We start from the raw sequence: 22,298 nt of genomic DNA, 5'->3' as shown, positions 1-22,298 counted from the left end.
CAGCCTAAATTAACCTTTTCAGTACTTGAGAGCTTTCCATATTTCGATTAAATTTGTTTATAGATCATTCGTTCAGCTAGGCGGAGATTATCGTTATTTTGCAGCTTATTGTCCCTAATTCAGTGGCAGAAAATAATAAGACTACGACTCAACGTGCTTTCCATCAAACTTCTGTGTGGCTAGAACCAAAATCTAGCGTTAATCTATTGTTACAACTCTGCTTTCAAGACTGACAGATGGCCATTTTACTCCTGGTAAAGTGCAGAGAACATTTGGGAGGGAAAATAAACTGAATATTCATTACCGGATCTGGGTGTTTAAGTGAATTTTAAGTCCGTCCTTATTATTGCTGATACTGTGAGAGATTTCGTAGCATATCCTCCTTTGCAGTATGTTTGACATATTTCTCTTGACATCTCTTCCACGCTAAATGTAACGTTTTATTATCGACATAGTGAACACAGTAACGTACAGAAGGATATTAAAGTGTAACGTGCAGACTAATTTGTGGAGGAAGAAGTACCTGTATGACGAAGTCTCCAGTAAGTAACAATGCAACCCCCTGGTAGTATGTAACCCATATAAGGAGCAATATTATTACTTAAACCACTGAACAGAGCGAGGCGAGCATTTGATTTTTTTCTTTCGCCAATAACAGATAATTTACCCAAAACATTTAGCCTTAATATGAGTGTTAATGCATATGAATATTTCACTATCTATTCTATTCTATATACATAGGCTGCTTCCCCCAAGGAAAGGGAGGTAGCCGAGACAGGACGACACACTCCCCATTTACTCATCCATTCAAACACATTCATTTGCATCTTAGCCCCAAAGGGGAGAACGGACAGATCCTCACCGCACCACACCGCACAAGAGTCAACTGTGCAATGCAATCAGTGACATCCGCAGCAGGACCCGACAGCAGAGCTGGTTTACCCCTGCCACATCATAACAGACTCATCCCCTTACCCGCACCTGACCTGAAATAGCTGATCAGACCAAATGCGGGAGAATATCCCCTCAGGGCTGCGTCATCACTTATTCATTCACAATTTCTCTCCATTTATTTCTGTCACACACAGTCACTCTTCCTTGCTCAACAGACATCCCTCTAGCTTCCAGCGCTCTCTTCACAGTGTCCATCCATCCTATTCGTGGTCTTCCTCTCACCCTTACACCTCTCACATCAGATCTAGTTATCTTTTTCACCAATCGCTCATTATCCATTCTCTCCATATGCCCAAACCATCGCAACACCGTCTGCTCAACTCTACCAGCCATCTCCCGAACAACTCCAGTTCTCCTTCGCACTTCATCATTCCGCACTCGATCCATACGCGTCACTCCACACATACTCCTCAGACATCTCATCTACATTACATTCAAACTTTTCCTCTCTGCTACACCCATATTCCATGTTTCAGCCCCATATAATGCAGTCGGTACCACAACACCCTCATACAGCCTTCTCTTTACATCCATTCTAAGCAAACGACATCTAAACACTTTTTTCATTCCTCCCAGCACCTTTCCTACTTCATTTATTCTAAACTTCACTTCTGCATCTAGTCTTCCATCCACAGCAACATGTGACCCTAGATATTTAAAACAATCTACCTCCTCAAGCAACTCGCCATTCAAAACTATATTCATCCTCCTACCATCTACCAACCTCGTACACTTCATCACTTTACTCTTATTCTCATTTACTTTCAATTTCCAACTTTCACACACCCTTCCAAACTCCTCTACCAACTGTCTTAATCTCTCCTTTGAATCAGCCACCAGTGCAGTATCATCTGCAAACAGCAGCTGCATCAGATTCCACTCTCCACCATCAACATTCACCAGACTCAGACCTCCACCTAAAACTGTTGCATTCACCTCCCTTACAACAGCATCCATGTAAATATTAAACAACCAAGGCGACATCACACATCCCTGTCGCAGCCCCACTCTCACAGGAAACCAATCACTCACAGCATTTCCCACTCTTACACACGCTCTACTATTTACATAAAAACTTTTCACTCCTTTTAGTAACCTACCATCAAGTCCATACAATCTTAAAACAGTCCACAAAGCCTCCCTATCAATTCTATCATACGCTTTCTCTAAATCCATAAATGCCCAAAACACATCCTTGCCTTTCGCTAAATACTTTTCACACACTTGTCTCACCGCAAACACCTGATCCACGCATCCCCTCCCTCTCCTAAAGCCACACTGCTCATCACCAATCACTCCCTCTGTACCCTCTCTAACTCTCATAATTAACACTCTACCATACACCTTACCTACAACACTCAACAGACTTATACCCCTAAAGCTAGTACATTCATACTTATCACCCTTGCCTTTATACAACGGGACCACACAAGCACTTGCCCAGTCAACTGGCACCATACCTTTCACAAAGCACACATTCAACAGTCTTACTAACCAGTCAACAATAGTCACTCCACCACCCTTCAGGCATTCCACAGCACACCCATCCATACCTGCAGCTTTCCCTGTTTTCATCTCCTTTACTGCCTTCTCCACTTCCTCCTTCGTGATCAAAGAATCATTCAACTCTCCCAACACATTTATTCCTTGCACCCTTCCATCCGCCACAATCTCAGCCACCCTTTCCTCCTCTACCTTTAACAATCTTTCAAAATACTCTGCCCATCTCTTCCTTACTGCATCCATCTCAATTAACATCCTTCCATCCTCTGCTTTTACTCGCTCTTCCTTCCCAGACTCTCCCTTTCGCACCCTTTTCACCTCCTTCCAAAACATTTTCTTATTCTGTTGAAAATTCTCTGTCAGCCGCCTACCCCATCTCTCATCTGCTGCCACTTTAGCATCACGCACAGCCCTTCTCGCCCTATTCCTCTTTTCCTTATACCTCTCATATGACATCTCATCCCTCCTCTGCAGCCACACTTCATATGCACGTCTCTTCTCAGCCACAGCCATACTTACTTCCTCGCACCACCATTCACTTCCTTTTCTTACACCACCACCCACACGTCTCACACCACACACCTCTTCTGCATGCCCCACCACAGCACTCTTAAATAACTGCCATTCCTCCTCCACACTGCCATTTTCCCGATCTTTCACTGCGTTCCACTCATCTTTCAATTTCTCCTGATACTCTATCTTTTTCTCTCTTTTATCCAACTCACTCACTTTCAAAACCTCCCTGCCACACCTAACCCTCCTAGCTCTCACCCATCTTTTACCTACTCTTAACTTTCCCTCCACCAGGTAGTGGTCAGACATACCTCCACCCACCCCTCTCAGAACTCTCACATCCAACAATCTTCCTATTACATTCCTAGACACAACCACATAGTCCATCAAAGCTCTATCAAAAATCCTTCCACCCTCCTGTCTCACCCATGTATACTTATAAATATCTTTCTTCTCAAACAGGGTATTTCCAATCACCATCTCTCGCTCAACACACATTGCTATCATTCGCTCCCCATTTTCATTTCTTCCAGGCACACCATGCATACCAACTACACCTTCAACTGCTACATTTCCCACTCTAGCATTCAGATCTCCCATCATTACCACATTCACATTCGCTCCAAAACTCTGCAGACACTCATCAACATCATTCCAGAAAGACTCCCTCTCTTCTTCATCCCTTTCTCTACCAGGCCCATATGCACTCACAAACACCCACAACTCAGGTTCAAATTTCGCTTTCACCCACATCAGTCTCGATGACACCTCCTTCCATTCAATCACACACTCCTGTACTTCCGGACTCACTAACAAGGCCACACCTTCTCTTGCCCCTCCTCTATCATCACCTGACAATCTTCCATTCACACTTCCAAACATAGACTCACCCTTCCCTTTCATCTTCGTTTCACTCAAAGCTAACACATCCAACTTTCTTCTCACAAACATTCTCCCAATCTCCTCCCTTTTAGCCTCAATCGTACTACATCCACGCACATTCATAGACCCAATCTTGAAGGGTGTGCATATGAATATTTCACGTTAGGTAAAAAAAAAAAAGTCTTTATATATAAGGGCTTGTTAATGGGGTTTTAAGAAAGGTCTCCCTTATTGATGAGGTTATAGTAATGTTAAATTCATCTCTCTAGTTCGAAATGTCTCGCATATGCCGAGTAAAACTTGTCTGGTGGTAGAAAGGATAAGCAATAGAAGATGTCGCCGAATAAGCTTATGATTGGCTTCGGGTTCAGTAGGGGAATGTTAAGGCTATACATGACCCCTGCGGTTTTGGTCTATCTTACACTGAGTCAGATCGCCCTGAGGCTGTAGGAAGAAAATGGAAAACAAGTTCCTAAGCAAACTTTCGAGTTGTTCCAGTGGTAGCCAGGAACTTAAACAGGACACCGAAATTTTCATGGCAATGCTCCTTACAATCGTTTTCTTCTTCCTTTGTCATTTTTCATCAAGATAACATCAATTGTTTATATGTCGGTCTTGGACGCAGAAAGTTTAGTACAGTACAGTCAAGGACATAAATTATATTCGCCTGGTACTACAGTTATTGTTCTACTTTTTATTGTCCTCTGCTACCTGTTGTTTCCAGACTGAGGGAGGCTTGGTATACAATATTTTTCAGCCCATAGATTAGTCTCTCTGAGTATGATGAGTCTGGAAGGAAAGTGACGGACGGGACAGGGTGTGAGGTGGACGCAGTTGAATTGCAAAGAACTGTACCTCACCTGACTGCGACTTTTTTTATTAGTTCCCATTATTAGCCGTAAGTCAGTATTCTATTGTTGCCATTCCGGACAGAAGCTGCCTTCAGATTATCTCTTAGCCCCTTACTGTTGGTGACTTAGGAACCTTTGCAGCATCTTTTCCATAGCTAACTATTATGTGTATTACACCTTGGCTCTATTGGTAGAGAGGTGGCCTGCAGTTCTTTGGGACCCAGGTTCAAATCCCCGCTGGGGCAGGGAACCGTTTAAGGATTTGAATTTCATAAAAAGCAGACTTTACTGATCTACCATAAGACCTGCCGACATGTCGTAAAAATACCCCCGTTAATACCAATGCACCAGTCCTGTATGAGACAGCACTGGCATGTATTGAATATGGACGGTGGGTGTTAACGCCGAAGTGGTGACATGTTGAGGTGCATGGTATGTAAGAGGACTACTGGGCCATGAGAGCAGGCTGTGAAGCCTATGCCCAGAGTCGGACCCATAAAAAAAAAAAAAAACTTTAATGTTACCCATTTTTTGTAGTATCGACATTGTTTGCCTAGAAAGGTACAAGTACATAAAATCGTATAATGTGCAATATAAATTGCTGGGGAAGAGGAATTGCGAAGTCTCACAGGCCTTCCAGAATAAGATTTTTAGTCCTGAACATACCGTGCTTTACACAATGCCTCACTACCTCACGCCCTGATTCTCACCCTGCCTCACTCCTTCACGCCCTGTTTCACACCATGTTTCACTACCTCGCGCTCTGCTTTACACCCTGTCTCTCTCTTACGGCCTACCTCGCTCCGTGCTCACTCGCTCCCTTTTCCCTTACTGCAGCGATCCCTTCGAAACTCGTTTTCGGTCTATTGTTTGACATGATTTCTAACTCTCTACTGAACGAGCAAGTCTTTTTTGTTTTCTTCTTTTTTCAGACTCTTCGCTCAGAACTGACGGTTCGTTTTCTTAGTTCAAGCAATCCTGTTACATGTCACACCTTACTTCACCATCATGACGCTATTGCCTACCTTAGTATCCCCTTGCATGTTTTTCGTTTCTATTAATCATTTCACTCAGGTAATGTACTATTTTTTTCATTTTTGCTACGCCTAGGTGATGCGTTGTTTCACCCTAGGAAAGGCTATTCATATTATGATTTTTTTTTTTTTTCGATATCCCTGACAATTTCATTCCAGTAGTTATCATCTAAAAGGAATAATATTACCATATCTGTATTATCAAGATGAGATCAATCAAATACATAAGCTGATTTTAGAACTTAAATATCGATGATACAAGGACTTCAGTAACGACAGTGCCCATGTAAAGAACATTTGAAAAGACTTATCATTTACTGGTGAAATATTCGTTCCATTTTGACTCAACATCCTGTTTTGTTGTGCTTGAGAAAAACAGGGGATTCAGATTTTGTGGTCATCACAATCAGTGATTTGGCATGGGGTAAAGGACCTTGTATTGTACTGCACCTGGCGATGGACACATTTATTCCCCTCTTAAACCCCCAGCAGCTAAAGTGTTAAAGTCACCCATGCAAAATATTGTGGTCACGAAAAGTCATTACGAAGACTGTTAAGCCCACGATGAAACAGCCACCAACCGTTTTCTATTAGCTGGATTATTCCGATCTATCTATTTATCTATTTCTTGACACCCCATCCATTGAGGAGAAGACCAGACTTAAGAACCTGTAAATGTTTCTGTCACAGCTCAGAAACGACCTTTCTTACCATGACACACAACCCTTCCTAAGGTGCGATCGTACTTATTTCCGTCATTTAATGTTACATCAGCTCTGTCTTTCTGTAAATTGCCCGACGTTGTATCGTGTGGGGCATGGCTTCTACAAAAGGACCTTCAGATGTTACTACTCTTTCCTATAACCACTTATTATCAACGACACACCGACCGCCAATTTCCTTACCTACACACGTATCTACCCTCTCAACCTCATCTACAATTCCCCTCATGTTCTCATAGCCACCTAACTGTATATACACTGTAGTCATATTTTACACTCTTCCTTTCATACTCTCGAGCCTTATCTCTCCACCTCGTTCTCAGTCCCTCTCCCCTCGTAGCCACCTTACTTTCATAAACATTCTTAGCTAATCTTTCAGTTGGTTCAGTATGGTTGAACAGCGTCAGAGTTTCTTTATATTTTACTCAACGATGCCCCACTTAGTACTATTACCCACACAACTGTATCCACGATACGCCATTGACTGTACTCTGTCAGACATAACAGTCTTCGCCCTCTGGTGCCTCTAGCTAAGTTTGTAATACTCTCAGGTTTTTATGGTTTACTTTCAGCTGAATGAAATCGTTTAGCATCAGCGAGAATACGCTACTAAAATTGCCCGAACAACAAAGTAACTGATATTGACAGTATTAACCCTTACAGGGTCTTGTTATTAATTTTGTGTTCAATAATATCGTCCGGCATTAGATAAAATAGAACACTAGAGTTGTCTCCTGCATGAGAGAATTTACCTGTTCACTGATCGCTATAGTACAGTGGTTCTCATTAAATTCGGTGGCTTCTTACCCAAGCATACTCTTGCTATTTCCAGTCCGCTGCCATCACCGAAACAGACTTTACTTTTAATGAAAGGTGTAAAGGAAGGATATTTCTTAACCGTCCGTTTTGGCGTCTTTCCGAAACTAAAATAGTCTTACAGGCAGCTTGAATAAAATATAGCACCTCATCAAACTAAAGTTATTACATAAGTTTATACCAACCTCTAGTTCATTTTAAATTCCCTAAGGTCCGCCACAATACTGGCAGTTGGTTTGTTAATATAATTGCAAAGATAATAATTCATTTCTTCAATATCATTTGTTATACATATTCAGTTATACAGTCTCCACCTACTGGCACAAGAATAAGAAGAGTAAACTACTTCAGTCACTCATATTCACTCTCTCAGCCGTCGTAAGTAAATACCATCACAAAACAGTTCACAGTCATGTTCCTCTTACTCGTAATTACGGTTTACCCAAGTCCCTTCGCTTCTTGCCTATTGTACATTACTGTGGGCGAGTCATACTCCCATAAAACACTTCATTCCGCTGTGCTCCATTGTAGACACTCCTCTCATCCTCTTGGGCATTCAGATCTCTATAAATCAAAATCTTTTTTACATTAACCTTTCATCATCTCCTAGGCCTACCATTTACTTTCTTCTCTCACTTCTGAAGCGTACATTTTTATCAATCTGTCATCAAGTATTTCCCCAAAATCGTGATACCACTCCATTAAATCCTAGTCTCGCCTTTCCATCCTACTACGTTAGATTCCATGCTTCATTGCTATTGTGAAATTTCTTGCTCCATCATATCATCTCACTTTACAATACTGTATTTGAAATTACAGTTCATATTTGAAACTTACTGTGTCATTGTCATTCTAAATATCACCATCTCAATCTCTATCCCCGTGGTAAGGAAATAGTTACTGAATCATGGTGGTGAAAATAGCTCAGCCCCCGAAAGAAAAATATTCGTTAAATTTGCAGGCTCTTAGTCCTTTGTAAATTATACAATAATGGTCCATGGTTCAAGCCGGGGGGGAGGGGGTGTCTAAATTTTGTGAATTTAACCCACTGGTTCCCAGACTCCTTTGAAAAGGACGGAGCTGGACATTTTAAAAGCAAATAAATGAGAAAACCCCAGCGTTCGAACCTATTACCTTTGTGGCTATCTGCAAATCGGTGGATGGTGGTACGCTAAGTACTTACCCAGCACGATCCCACTTACAGGAACCTTGGGCAGCATTTTCTAGCCCTCCCCTCCCCTCCATCACAACAAAGTAATCCTAGTGCTCCACTCTACCAACGTCTTCAACTCTGACGTAATTGAGACAACTCTAAATTTTATTTAGATAAGAGTGAATCCCAGATATATGGTAAAGGCAACACTTATTATTCTCTCTCAGCAAACGCCAGAAAATTCTGTTCGAGAGAGATCGAGCCAACAAGAGCCCAAGAGCGTTAGCCATCTTTCATTTCTCAGAGTAATCTATAAATGTTCCCTTTCCCAAACAGCATTGTCACTTCCTCTTTTAAATTTTCCAACAACACAAATATCATCCCTTTCTCTGGCCTGTCTCTTTTTAGGAACTAAAAAACAGAGGAGGGGGTCCCTAGTCCCCTCACCCTGCCCCTTTTAGTCGCCTTTTACGACACGCAGGGAATACGGTGGCAGTATTCTTCCTAACACAACCTGGCCGCAGAGTAGTAGTACCACCCCATATTGCGGCCAGGTTGTGTCCCCCCCGCCACAGGGGGTAAACCAGTTCTGCTGTCGGGCCCTGCTGCGGATGTCACTGATTGCATTGTGCAGTTGACCCTTGTGCAGTGTGATGCGGTGAGGATCTGTCCGTTCTCCCCTTTGGGGCTAAGATGCGAATGAATGTGTTTGAATGGATGAGTAAATGGAGAGTGAGTCGTCCTGTCTCGGCTACCTCCCCTTCCTTGGGGGAAGCAGCCTAGGTATATAGATAGATAGATAGACAAATATCACAGCATTCCCCCCGGTCAACCCCTTCTCTCTAGCTCCTATGACTTTCTCTCAGATGAATAAAATCGTCTAGCTTTAACTGAAATACAGTAGTAGAGTTGTCCCCTGAACTTAAGAGAAATAACTGAGACTCCTATGACCTATTCACAGATGAATAAAATCGTCTGGCACTATGTGGAATAGAACAGTAGAGGTCCCGAACATGATAACGATAATGGAGTCTACAAACGCTCTCAGGCTCACGTGACAAACCTCTCAGTAAAATCCTGTGGGGTTAGCTGCAGAATCGCCTGAAGTTAATTGGAAAGGAATAACTAAAGTTGCTGGCATTAATATGATATAACACTATATGTTATGTGTAATTATGTAACTATATAGCTATAGGCATCAGTATGTAATAGACAGTTATGTCCGAGTTCTCCAGGAAGAGGTTAGATACATTTCCCCGTAGCCAGACACTCAAATATTCCAAACACAGGATGACCTGATAGCCGTTCACGTGTCGGAAGTGTGCGAGACCCTATGTACACACACACACACACACACACACGTACGCCGGAAGTCGAAGGGGGATGTAAGTCCAAAATCACATGTAGGAGAGTCAACGAACCAGAGAGATCGACACCAGAGACAGCCAGGGAAGAAGGAAGGACAAGGAAAGTATGAGCTAGAGAGAGAGTGGGAAGGCAGCAGCAAGCACAAACTGCTACTAACCATACACGGGTCACGTCAAACTCTTTAACTTTTCAGTCAAGCCAGTATCTCACAATAAAACTCCATCGATCCCAATCTGCCTATTTTATCACCTCACCTTACTTACAATACGAAGAGAATAACGGGACAGAAACGACCTACCCCGCCGTTCCCCTACAACGCCAACATTTACTCTCCCACTGCTTGGGTCTCTTCAGTCATGCAGACAAGATAATACAATTTCTCTCTCTATAACAAATAAATAAAGGCCACATCTGGTGGCCTTTGACAAAGATATTCTGGCCATGAGAAAGTTAACGTGGAGTTAGGGAAACAAACAAATAAAGAAGTTCAGGGGCTAGTGACGTTGATGTGCATGAGCTAGAAAGTGTAAGTACTCCCAGATACTGTATTTGGCCATGCAGAAAGCATAGAGACCATGAGATTGACCAGGAAGGTGTAGGTGAATCAGATAAAAGAAAAGAAGGGGTGGGGGACGAGGCTGAGATGGAAGCTTCTTTCCACCGCCTCTCTCTCTCTCTCTCTCTCTCTCTCTCTCTCTCTCTCTCTCTCTCTCTCTCTCCTTCCCCATTCTCGCCACTCGGACAAACAATCTATAAAGAAGGGTGGTATGTGCTGGGGGTAGGGCAGCCTGATGGAGGAGGGCAAGGTGACATGGGAGTTGTTTGTGTTGGCCACCCTTCCTAGATCCAGGCATTTGGGTATAGGCAGGTTGATAGATTATCTTTTTTATAATTTAAGGCTCTCTAAGGATTATTCCTACTACCCTCAGTATGTGCGAAATCATTCAAAAGACGAGTATAATAGTCTGGTAGTGGCAAGAAAACTGAGAGGCTGTTTTCGTAACAAAGGAACTCACTGTAGCAGCAGCTGTCTCCTTAGCAGAATGAAATCGTTTGTTGGCAGCAAGAATTAGATATACCAGCTGCGTTGCCTAAGCAAGATATAACTGTTTGGTGGTAGCATGTGTGAAAAGAACTAGAAGTTCTGGTACTCCAGGGGTAAGTGCAGAATATTTCTAAGCCCTATGATACTAGAGATATCGATGGTGAATATAACTGTCCAGTGGTATAGTCAGGGACAAGTGTCCGTCTACTGTTCCAGTACTTCAGCTAACATTTACGGCAAATCTATCACTTTCGCTCCTTAAACCTCATATCAGAGACAATCATCTATGGGCAGAGAAACTTATAAAGTTTCTCGTAACCTCGAAATCTTAACCATCAGAGGAAAGTAAGATGTGTAAGGGATGAAGTATTAAGCCAATTTTCGTCGCTAACTGTACCAAGAACACTATTGCAAAACTTTCCACAATTTTCCTAAGTTGTATGAACCTGTATCCAGAGAGCAACTACATAATGCAAGTTAAGTCCTTACACACAAGGTGTAAATGAAAATTGTAACCCCTTCACTGCCAAAGGTCTTTTCTGAGCTGAACAGAATTGTCTGGCAGTAGTAAGAATAACACACATCCTCATACCTCTGAAGATAACGCTTTCTCATTCCATTCACACGTACAGTTGGCAACATATTCATCAATGACCTAAGATGTGCATCTAACGCCATCCACTCGTACTCTGGTGACTCAACCATTCATCTTTTCAATCGCTTCTCGCAGCGTCCACCACAGCAGTTACTTCAACAAACACTGGATGAGGCTATGGCACACCTGATGTCTGACATGGATCATATCGCTGATTCGGGTAAAAGTAATCATGTTGTTTTTAATGCATCAAAAACTCAGTTCTTACATCTTTCAACTCGTCAACATCTTCCTTTGAACCGTCCTCTAATTTTTTTACACTATCCAACTCAATCCCGCATCATCTTTGAACATAATTGGGGTTTCATCTCTCGGGTTTTATCTTGGAAAGATCACATTACCTCTGTTGTAAATTCTGCTTCCAAGAGATTTTTCCTTTGTGGTTCCTTTACCCCCACACGACTGTTGATTTTATGTAGGGGTTTTATTCGACCGGTGTAGAGTACAACTCTCATGTGTCCGGAGGCTTCTTCTCAACCAAGTGAAGTCAGAGGGTTTTCATCTCATTAACTATCCTCTTACTGGCTCCCTTGAACCTTTGTATCTTCGACGCCTGTTGTATCTTTATCTCTCCTCTGTCGCTACTTCAATAGCCACTGCTCTTCTGAACTGTCAGCTTGCATCCATCCTCCACGACGGTGGGCGTGTAGCACTCGTCTGCCAGCAAACTCCCATACATTGTCCGTCCAGTTCTCTAATGCAAAAGTTAATCCTTGCTCCCAGTCTTTGACGTATGCAACAGGTTAACACTGGAACTATCTTCCTCTGTCTGTATTTTCTGCTGCCTATGATCTCCAGCCTTTTAATATGAATGTGTTGGGGCTCTCCGTTATTTTGACTTTATTTTCTATTGGAGGGAGTAATTTTGCAGGCTTCTAGCCTCTGGTTCCTTCTTCCTTGCATTAAAAAAATGAACCTGGAACAACATGTTTGTGTAACAGAGCTCTAGTACTTGGTACACTTGATAATTTTGACAGAATCGCATATTTGTTGGTGCAATGACATAAATGAAGGGAGGTGTCAAATATTAGTTAGAACGACATAGTTACTGTCATGCGTGAACGTCGGAAATTGTAGCTAAACCTCTATTTCACACAGACACTGCCTCAGTTTCATGTGTGACCAACTGTACTGTACATCCCATACTCACATCCCTTTATTGCCAAAGTTGAATATAACTGTCTGGCTATAACATAAATAAGGACACCTAGTACTGATGACACTTAACTGTCTCATTTATTCTACTCAAATACTGTAGATACTCATCCATATCACTCCCAGGTAAACTCGTAAGCTCTACTTTTTGTTCATCTCTAGAATCCCTCCTGGTTGAAGGTAAGTCTTAGCCTTAGGAAGGACTGTCGGAAAATTTACGATTCGTCTCACCGTCCCCTTTCGTATCCATCGACTGCTTTTGCAGCAGGGACAAGGAAAGTGGTGTACACAGTCTTCACGTATCTCCTGATTCTCCAACAAAAAGCAAATCGTAGTTACGAGAGGAAAATAATCTTAGGTTATATTTATCTTCTTATGGAACAACGAGGAAAGCAGAATGAAGAATCTTCTTGCGTTTCTAGTACTTCCACAAAATCAAATCCAATTATGCCTCCGCCCCCCCCATAGTGGAGGATTCATCAAGTGATTGGTCCATCCGTCCAGGCCTGCGTAGGTCCCTGCGCATGTGCGTCTGTTTGTAACACTTTTCTTGATGCGATATCTCCTGAACTCATCGAAGGCTTCCGCCATGCAGCTTAAAAATATGGTGAACTGATCAGGTCAGGTAGGTCAAAGGTCATAAGGAGTTTACTTTGTTTATAGTATGGGCGTGATATTTCCTGAATCCCACAACTGATTTCTACCAAACATTTGTTAGTGATACAGTATGAAGGGACGATGAACTAAATAGATCAGCAAGGTCACGGGGTCAAAGGTCAATGCCATATGGTGTCGACTTATTTTATCATAGTGTGTCCATAACACTGTTGTACGTGAAACATCTCCTGATCCCATAGATGTATTTCCTTCAGACTTTTATCAGCGACGCAGTATGAGGAGATAATGAACTGATTAGGTCATCTAAGGCAAGGGGTCAAAGGTCAAAGTAAAATGAGGTCGACTTCATTCTTGTGGGCGCAATATCTCCTGAACCCCACGACGGACTCTGACCAAACTCTTGCTAGTTATACAGTATGAAGGGCCGATGAACTGATTAGGTCAGCAAGGTCAGGTCAAAGGTCAAGGTCATATGGGTGTCAGTGTGATATCTCCTGAACCCCTCGATGGATTTCAACCAAGCCTTTTTCGGCGATGCAGTTTGAAGGGACGATGAGCTAATTAGATTAGCAAGGTCAAAGGTCAAGGTAGTATGGATTGACTTAATTTATCTTTTGACTCATTTCAACCCATGATGAACCCTGTCATGGATGCTATATGGCGAGTCCGTGCTCAAGGCTTGGCGGAAGCAGACCGTGCAACATTCACGTCAACAGCTTGGGATCCTAGTTCTCGGCGTTTCATTTACACCATGGAATCAATCATACTGGTAAATATGTTTGAGAATCCCGCTCCAGAATTTAACACTGAATGAAGGCCTGGTGCTATTATCATTAAAATTTCTGAGCCTGAGTGTATTTCAAAGTGTAAGCCTGATCAAAGCCAAATTATTTGTGATAACAATAATGCTTTGGAAACGTGTATATTGTTAGAATTGTCTCAGATCGTCAGCACATACAGCTCCTGTTGTCCATTGCCACGATGGAAGGTCCAAGCTTTGTTGCACGGGATGAAGAACAGTTTGTGATGATACTGTTGCTAGTGCGATCTAGAATAGGTCCAAGCAACCACCAACAGCCTTAGCTCGGCATGAGTCCTTGGCCTAACCTTCCTAACCAGGGGAAGCAATACAGGGTGAGCAGTAACTATAACCAATAACTGCAGTATAATGCATTTGGTTTAATTTGTCGAAGATACCTAAACACGTTCAGCTAAGCTTGTCGTCAAATGCTGCTAGACTGGTGGGTTTGTTTGACATGAAACTAAGGAGAGTCATTCCTACGCTATATCTGAGGGCCATCGAATGTAACCTTGGGCATAGGCGTCACAGCCTGCTCCCAAGGCCCAGTAGTCCTCCTACATACAATACACCTCTACATGCCAGCACGATTCACTATTCAAGTTGTGGAACTGGCCCAGTTCCATCAGGTGTCCATAAACAGACTTTTTTTTTTTTTTTTTTTTTCCCTAGGCACCTTCATCCCTTGTACTCTTTCTGGAACTCGAGTCTACATTACTTTCCCAGGAACACACAGGTCCAGTGCTCCTCCAGCGAATTTGTATATTTTTTCCCCTCTTCTCTTTCTCCGGTCTTTTCAAGAAATTTCAACCCACGCCGGAAGAATTATACCCGTATAGGAAAATATATTTACTACGAAACTACAACAGTTTCGGTCAGAGTACTCAGTAATCAACATTCTCATTTGTAGGTATAATTCTTCCATTTAAATACTGTAATTTACGGCACTGTGAGATCAAGACATATCTCACGCTATTTTCAAAGCATTAAGAAAGGCACACTGCTGTATAACAAAGTTATCAGACCTTCCAAGGCAATTTATTAATGTAAAATTTTCTATCATTAACTCTCCAATGCCACTAATGTGCTAGGTGCATCAATATACAGAAAAAGAAGCTAGATTGTTCAGTCATGACGTTTAAGGGAGGATGAACAGTCGTTCTTAACCTCCAACCAACCTTTGGATGTCAATGCTGAGAAGACATTCGCCTTAGTCACTAGGCCACCTAGGAAGCAGCAATAATGGTATATTTTCTAGCAATCCTTCCCATCATTGGAAGCTGTCTGGAGAAAGTGAAGACCACTGTGCAATATGGATAAGTGTCATAGAAAGTCGTTGAAAGTTGGAAAGGATGGTTAGAATCTATACTATATATTATCACGCCCTGTGAAGGAAACGGACATCGAGTTGCTATTACGCCCAGCACAGTGTTGGTCTGATATATATTACATGACGTGGACGAGAAGAAACCACACGTTTCTTATTTATTACTTTTTTCTGCATTATTTTGGCTATTTACAGACAGTCATGTTAACCCTCCAGAGCCCAGGATTGCCGCATTATGGATCACCTCTGGGTGACACCGGATTTCGAGAGTTGAAGAATCTGATAGGAATGTCAGTGCATCACCCTCCAGAACTCATGGTTGCTGTGCCTTGGATCTGGTGGGGCACTTACTTGGCATACCTTGATTCACCTGTCGGCTGATGGTCGCGAAGCTCACTGGTACCTACTTACAGTTCTCATCTTATTTAAGCTTTGATGATGAACCAGACTGTCCCCCTGGGTGGCACTGGGATTTAGAGAGCTAAGTTTAGAAGAGACTTTTCAAATGGGAGGAGCCAGCAAAAGCCTTCATCATCTTACCTACTAGGGTGCTCTTCCAAACTGCATGAAATCTAAATGAAGAAGCAAAGAATCAAATAAAGAATATGACGATGGAATGAAGAGGTCCAAGAAAAATATAGACTTTTCAACTCCCCTAACTCTCCCAAGCACTCTGACGCACCCTACACGTTCTTCAGCGAATTTTTATGCACTCGCCCATATTGCACTCTGTCTCCTATTGTCATTACCCGTCCCATCCTCAGAGGGGCTCGGGGGCGGGTATTGTTGTCTCTCGGTTTGTCTGTCTGTCTGTCAGTTTGCCTTCCTGTCTGTTAACAACTTTACGGGAAAACTCTTGGTGCAATTTTGGCTAAAATTACAGGGATGATGGAGTATGGCATTCTAATCACATGATTAAATTTTGGGTTAAATTGGGCCAAGCCCTAGGCTGTAGGCTCAAAAAATGTAAAAAAAAAAGAAGAAGAAGGGTGGGTAAAATAGTTTTTTCTCCATAACTCCTTTCAAATTCGTCATATTGACATGAAACCAAAGTCTAAAGGTGCATCTTTCAAATCTACATCTTATAACATGCCTCACTACATCAGGGGGGTCACCCCCCAGTTAGCGGTAGGGGGGTCAATGTCGGGTGGTTCGGGCCTAAAATTTCAAATAGGCATAAAATAGTTTTCACCCGATTTACTGCAAATTTGATATGTTACGTCTTTGACTAGATATCCTGTTGTGTTTACATGTCAGCGTTAAAATGACTGCCAGGGACGGGTTTGCTGTGCCTTGGCACAGCTTCTTGTTCATTTCTATTTTCCCCTGTCCTCTAACCCCCAACTTCACATTCCTTCAGCCACTTTCAGCCTCTCTGCTCTCTCAAACGCTCTGAAGCTTTCTTCCGTTTTTACTATCGAGATTTTCGTTCTCTCTCTCTCTGCCTACTATCTGTCTATCTGTCTATCTATCTCTCTATCTGTCTATCTATCTCTCTATCTGTCTGCCTTTTTATCTATCCATAAATGTGTCTATACATCTATCCATCTAGCTGTATGCGTTCATTTTATGTCCATCCATGTCTCCCCACTCTTTTGTCTACCTGTTATCTGAATCTATCCTTGTATCTACCTTAACGCACCCACGCTACTCTATCACAGCCTCTCACATACATAATAATCTTAGGAACCTCATACACATATTCTCCTCTCTCTCCTAGGCATCTCACCTCCATTCCATTCTCCCATATTAGATTTATTTAGGCCTATCCCCTCCCCTCTCTTTAAATGTTTCGAAATGCATTTATCAAGACAATGCTTTCAATGTTGGAGTGAAACATGGTGTGTGGTCCATTCATGGCATTTCAGTATATTTATGTATAGTGTATGGATATACGTATTAGAGAAGTTGCAACTTTTGCCGTGTATATAGGTTTGAAGATGGTATATAATACTGAAATGCTGAATATACATGTGACGTACTGTATGTAGATGATGATGAGATGCTTGTAGATATTGAACGGCGTCTTTGCTGATGAGTGCATCTTTAATTAATATTTGTGAATGACGTGGTTTGAAAACAAATAGTGACAAGTGTAAGGTGTTCACTGTCGAGAAAGTAGGTGACTCACAGTGCGACATACTGGCAGTTGGAAAGAGTAAGGTGAGGAATTGGAAAATGTGAGTACGTTTAAGTACTTGGGTAGTGTGATGAGTAAGGATGGAGGTTTGGAGGGTGAAGTGCTTGAAAGGGTACAGCAGGGAACAAAGGTTGGTGGTTCTTTGAAAGCAGTGATAAGAAACAGGGAAGTGAGCATGGAAGTGAAAAAGTTACTACATGACAGTATTGTGATACCAAGTCTAACGTACGGAAGTGAAGCTTGGACATTGTTGGAAGGACACAAGTCAAGAGTGAGAGCAGTGGAAATGAGTTATTTAAGAGGAGCCTGTGGAGTCACATGGAGAGACAGGCTGACGAATGAGGATATAAAGGAGCGTTGTGGTGTGGATGTGGATGTGATAGGAAGCGTTATGAGGAACACACTGAGGTGGTTTGGCCATGTGGAGAGGATGGACGGTGAAAGACTGACGAAGCAAGTGTATGTGAGTGAGGTGGAGGGGGGAAGAGGGAGGGGGAGGCCGAGGATGAGATGGAGGGATGGGGTGGAGAGGTATATGAGAGAGGGGGGTGTGAGTTGGGAGCAGGGCAGTGAAATGACGGGGGACAGGGCGACTTGGAGGCGATTTGTTTGTGGCCACCCCAAACGGGATTGAGGCGTCTGGCAATAGATAAATAGATAGATAGTATTTAGTGTGTAATATAATTAACATACCCAGCCCAACATAACTTGGCCTAAAATTTCCATCTTACCATTTTGAATGCTATGTTGTAATGATAGATTAATATTGGCTTATGGAGCCCTATGGAAATGATGCAGAATAGTGATATATCTGCCAAGGAGCTGTAACAAGATATTAGCACTGAAAAATGGCGTTGGTCACGAAGCAGTGCCGTGGAACTGATGTAGAGTTGTGATACTGTTTTACTCTTTTAGTGAACAGTAACACTAGTATATTCTTCAAGCCACTAAGATGTTCAGTAGAAATGAGGTAGAGATGAAGTACTATTTTATTTTGTCATTCAGATTTAGCAAGTGATTAACACTAGATATGATGTTGGTCACCAAGGAATGCTGTGGAAATTATATAGAGCCGAATTATTGCATTCTCTCATTGTGCTACGGGTAAATTAATAAGCTACAAATAAGATAAACAAATCACCGTCAACATATGGTGGACAAATGTAAAGTTGGCAAATACAGTATACCGTAATGTTGTTACGTCTCTGTCCCACACTGCCACAGGCTCCAACTGCAGTATAGGAAGGAGGTTACCCATTCAATTATTCTTCCTAGAGGCAGCCTTTCGTTGTGCAGTACACAAGATCACCCGATGTGTCGTAAATAAACACTGGCTTTTTAAGTTCGCTGTCTTTATTTTCCAAATAATTACACCTAATGCTAGCCAACTTCACTTCACTGTTTTCAAAAGTGCCGAAGATATACAGACTTCACTATCCGCATTGACACTTAATGCTTGCCAGCAACACTTCACTATTTTTACAAGTACCAAAAATGTACAAACTTCACTAACTGCACTGACACTGCACTACGATCAAACGGAACTGAAAACTGGCTGAAACTGCTCTAGTCTCTCCATTACCCTTATGTAAGCTTTTTTTTTTTTTATTCTAGAGTGATCTATATTTCTACAAAGTTCTCGTGCAATTCTCGAGGAAGCAACAGATACAACAGTTACCAACTCGGATAAAACCACAATGTGCCAGAGTTTCTTACATTACATAACACTCTAAATTATTTAGCATACAAACTGAGATAAAAGTACATAATTTAACAATCACGTAAATAAAACAATATAGAGAATAATGCACAAAAATGTATATATATCTTGCAAAATAACTACACTCACAAACAGCAGGCTAACTTGCAACTCTGACTCACAATGGAACAACGAGAAACACCGTGAATTCTCCTGCAAAATCTAACTAGCAATCCAGTTTCTTAACAATAATTTAGTTGGGAATTTGTGGTTCTTAGGTAATTATTTATTGTATTATGGCCATTGTGCACACCAGTAAGGCATGACAGAGTGGGGAGGGAATTTTCTTATTTTTATTATATTGTTACATCCCCGTCCCACATTGCCACAGGCTCCAACAGCAGTAGTTCAGTATAGGAAGGACGTTACCCAGTGAGTTTTTCTCCATGTGGTCAGCCTTTCGGTGTACGGCACTCAAGATCAGCTGAGGCAAAACTAAACACTGGCTTCTTAAAGTTCACTGTCTTTATTTTCCAAATAATTACACTTAATGCTTTCCAACTTCACTATTCTCACAAGCGCTGGAGCTAAACAAATTTTACTAACCGCTATTACACTTAATGCTTCACAACACTTCACTATTTTCACATGTACTGATGATGTACAAACTTAGTAACACTTCACTGTTTCCCAACAACACTTTACTGTTTTCACAAGTACTGAAAATATTCAAACTTCACCGACACTGCACTACACTCAAATTGAACTGAATACCAACTGAAATTGCTCTAGTCTCTTCCCCATCCTTATATAGCCTTACATTACTCCTGAAACTTCTACATTTCTCCACAGCTCTTGTTTATTCAAGAGAGAGAGAGAGAGAGAGAGAGAGAGCACAGTTATAACAGTTACCAACTCGGAGACATCCAAAACATGCCAGAGTTCTCTTACACTACACAACACCATAAATTATTTGGCAAAAAAAACTTATATTACATAACTTAACATGCAATTACATAACTAAAACATTATATGGAAAAAAAGAGCACAAAAATAAGTGCCTAACTAACGAAACAACTACGCTCACAAACAGCAGGCAAACTGGCAACTCTGACTTGTACTTGAACTACCATAAACATCGGGAACAACCAAATCCTGCTTCTTAACACTACCTCCTCCCTAGTTCTTTGTCATTCCGACAACTACACAACATATACTGTACAAACATAAACTTCAGTCCTAATAAAACATCTAACTATAAAAAAAATAATCCTTCAACTTATCAGGTCTTCTTCTATGTTGCTTCCGACGATGTCCTTGCTCCTCCACACAGTCCACTCCTCCAGGAAGATCTTGGTCCTCTTCCTGATTCACTTCTCTTGGGAAACTGCCACCATCCTCTTGCACTTCAGCTCCTTGGTCCTCCTCAACATCCTCAGCTGCAAGACAGCACAATTCCTTGGAGACGTCCCAGCTGTACTGTCATGGCCCATGGTACTGCCAGAGACTGTTCACGTGTACCACCTCTGGGGGAGATTTCCTGCCTCCCCGAATCTGATACGTTATATCTGATAGGTGGTCTAACAAATATTAATCCCCTCCCCTTGCAGATAAGTTAATAAGTTTTCTGAGCGGTAATGCGCTGGCTTTTCTCCCCTCTCCCCTGGCCGCCGCATGCTCCAAAAATGTGTATCCTTGGCTTATTTTCACCATCCAAACATATTTATTTTGCCACAAAACCCACATATTCCTATTCGTCGATGTTTGTTGTACACAATAAGAAAAAAAACACACACAAAAAAATGCACACTATACATACTGTACATCAGGGCCCTCGGAATAAACATTCGGGATCATAGATTTCACTTCCCAGCATCATAAGTCGAATGTTTACTGATCAAACTCTGCATGTTACACATCATTCGAAAGAGAATTTTATTAGTTTTCGAATGCCAGAGGTCCCAGTTTGATACGAGTTATGGTCTTCGAGTAATAAGCAAAAAAGTAAAACCCATTTCTGACAGACAACAGATTTTTTTTATTTGGGAAGCTCTGGTGAAAAACTTTTCTTGCCACTGCTTTGTTTTTATTTTATCATCCTATGCAGAATTTCATTAGCTTTTACTGAGCCAAAATGGTGATCCTAGGCCTCATAGTTTTCGAGAAAAATGCAAAAAACTATGGTGTACCCATGCTGTGTCATGACTGTAGGGCAGTTTCCTGCCTTCCTCTAAGCTACTGCACATATTTCACCAATTCTTTGTACACTAGATATGCACACTATATTCACGTGATTCACTGTCACTATTTTTTATAGTTGAATACTCACATTTGGTGCAGGGTAGAGGCAGTGAAGTTGATTAGAAACAGTAGCACAATCTTCATTGGGCCAACGGCTGATAACAAGCAGGAATGCCTCACAAACACCAAATTTCCTATTGCAAACACCAAATCTAATCACAACAGTGCCCAAAGACAATACACAAGCATTACTGGTATAGCGAAATATGTTGCACAGCCAGGACGGGGGTAAGAGTAAAAATTTAAAGGGACAGAACTGCACAGTACCTTCCCCACTCACAGCTCATTTGGTACTGAATTACCTGTCCACTCTCTTGCTGGTATCAGGACCCACAATTGCCAATTCATCACTTTTGATGAGGAGCAGAGAAGCTATGATGCCCCCCAAAATGACACCGATCAGCCCAAAACTTTTTCTCTGATGAAAGTTTTTATGCTTTAATGACAACAAAAGCATCAATGAGTATAGTCGTGGCCACACCAACATGACGACAAACGCGTCATCATGTGCGGAGGGGTTAAGGCCCATGCCATGGGCTCTGCAGCTTCGGTGACTGTCCCTTTGTTCACTGAGGATTGTATAACCAAACTTGATCACCATCCTTGAAGCTCACCTCACTTGCCTTGGCATCATACTTGCATTTCATCACCTCTCCTGAAAACTTCAGGGCTCTTCGCACTTGATGATGTAACTCAGCCATCCTTTCCTGAAGATGCTTTGTATAACTGGATGTGTCTGTAGGCAGCTCTTCACCAGGTGGTC

The sequence above is a fragment of the Coenobita brevimanus genome, chromosome 30 (genome assembly GCF_032717465.1).
Source record: "Coenobita brevimanus isolate Jiangsu-jjx chromosome 30, ASM3271746v2, whole genome shotgun sequence".
Lineage (NCBI taxonomy): Eukaryota > Metazoa > Arthropoda > Malacostraca > Decapoda > Coenobitidae > Coenobita > Coenobita brevimanus.
The sequence above is the reverse complement of the archived record's forward strand: the minus strand, read 5'-3'. Positions refer to the sequence as shown.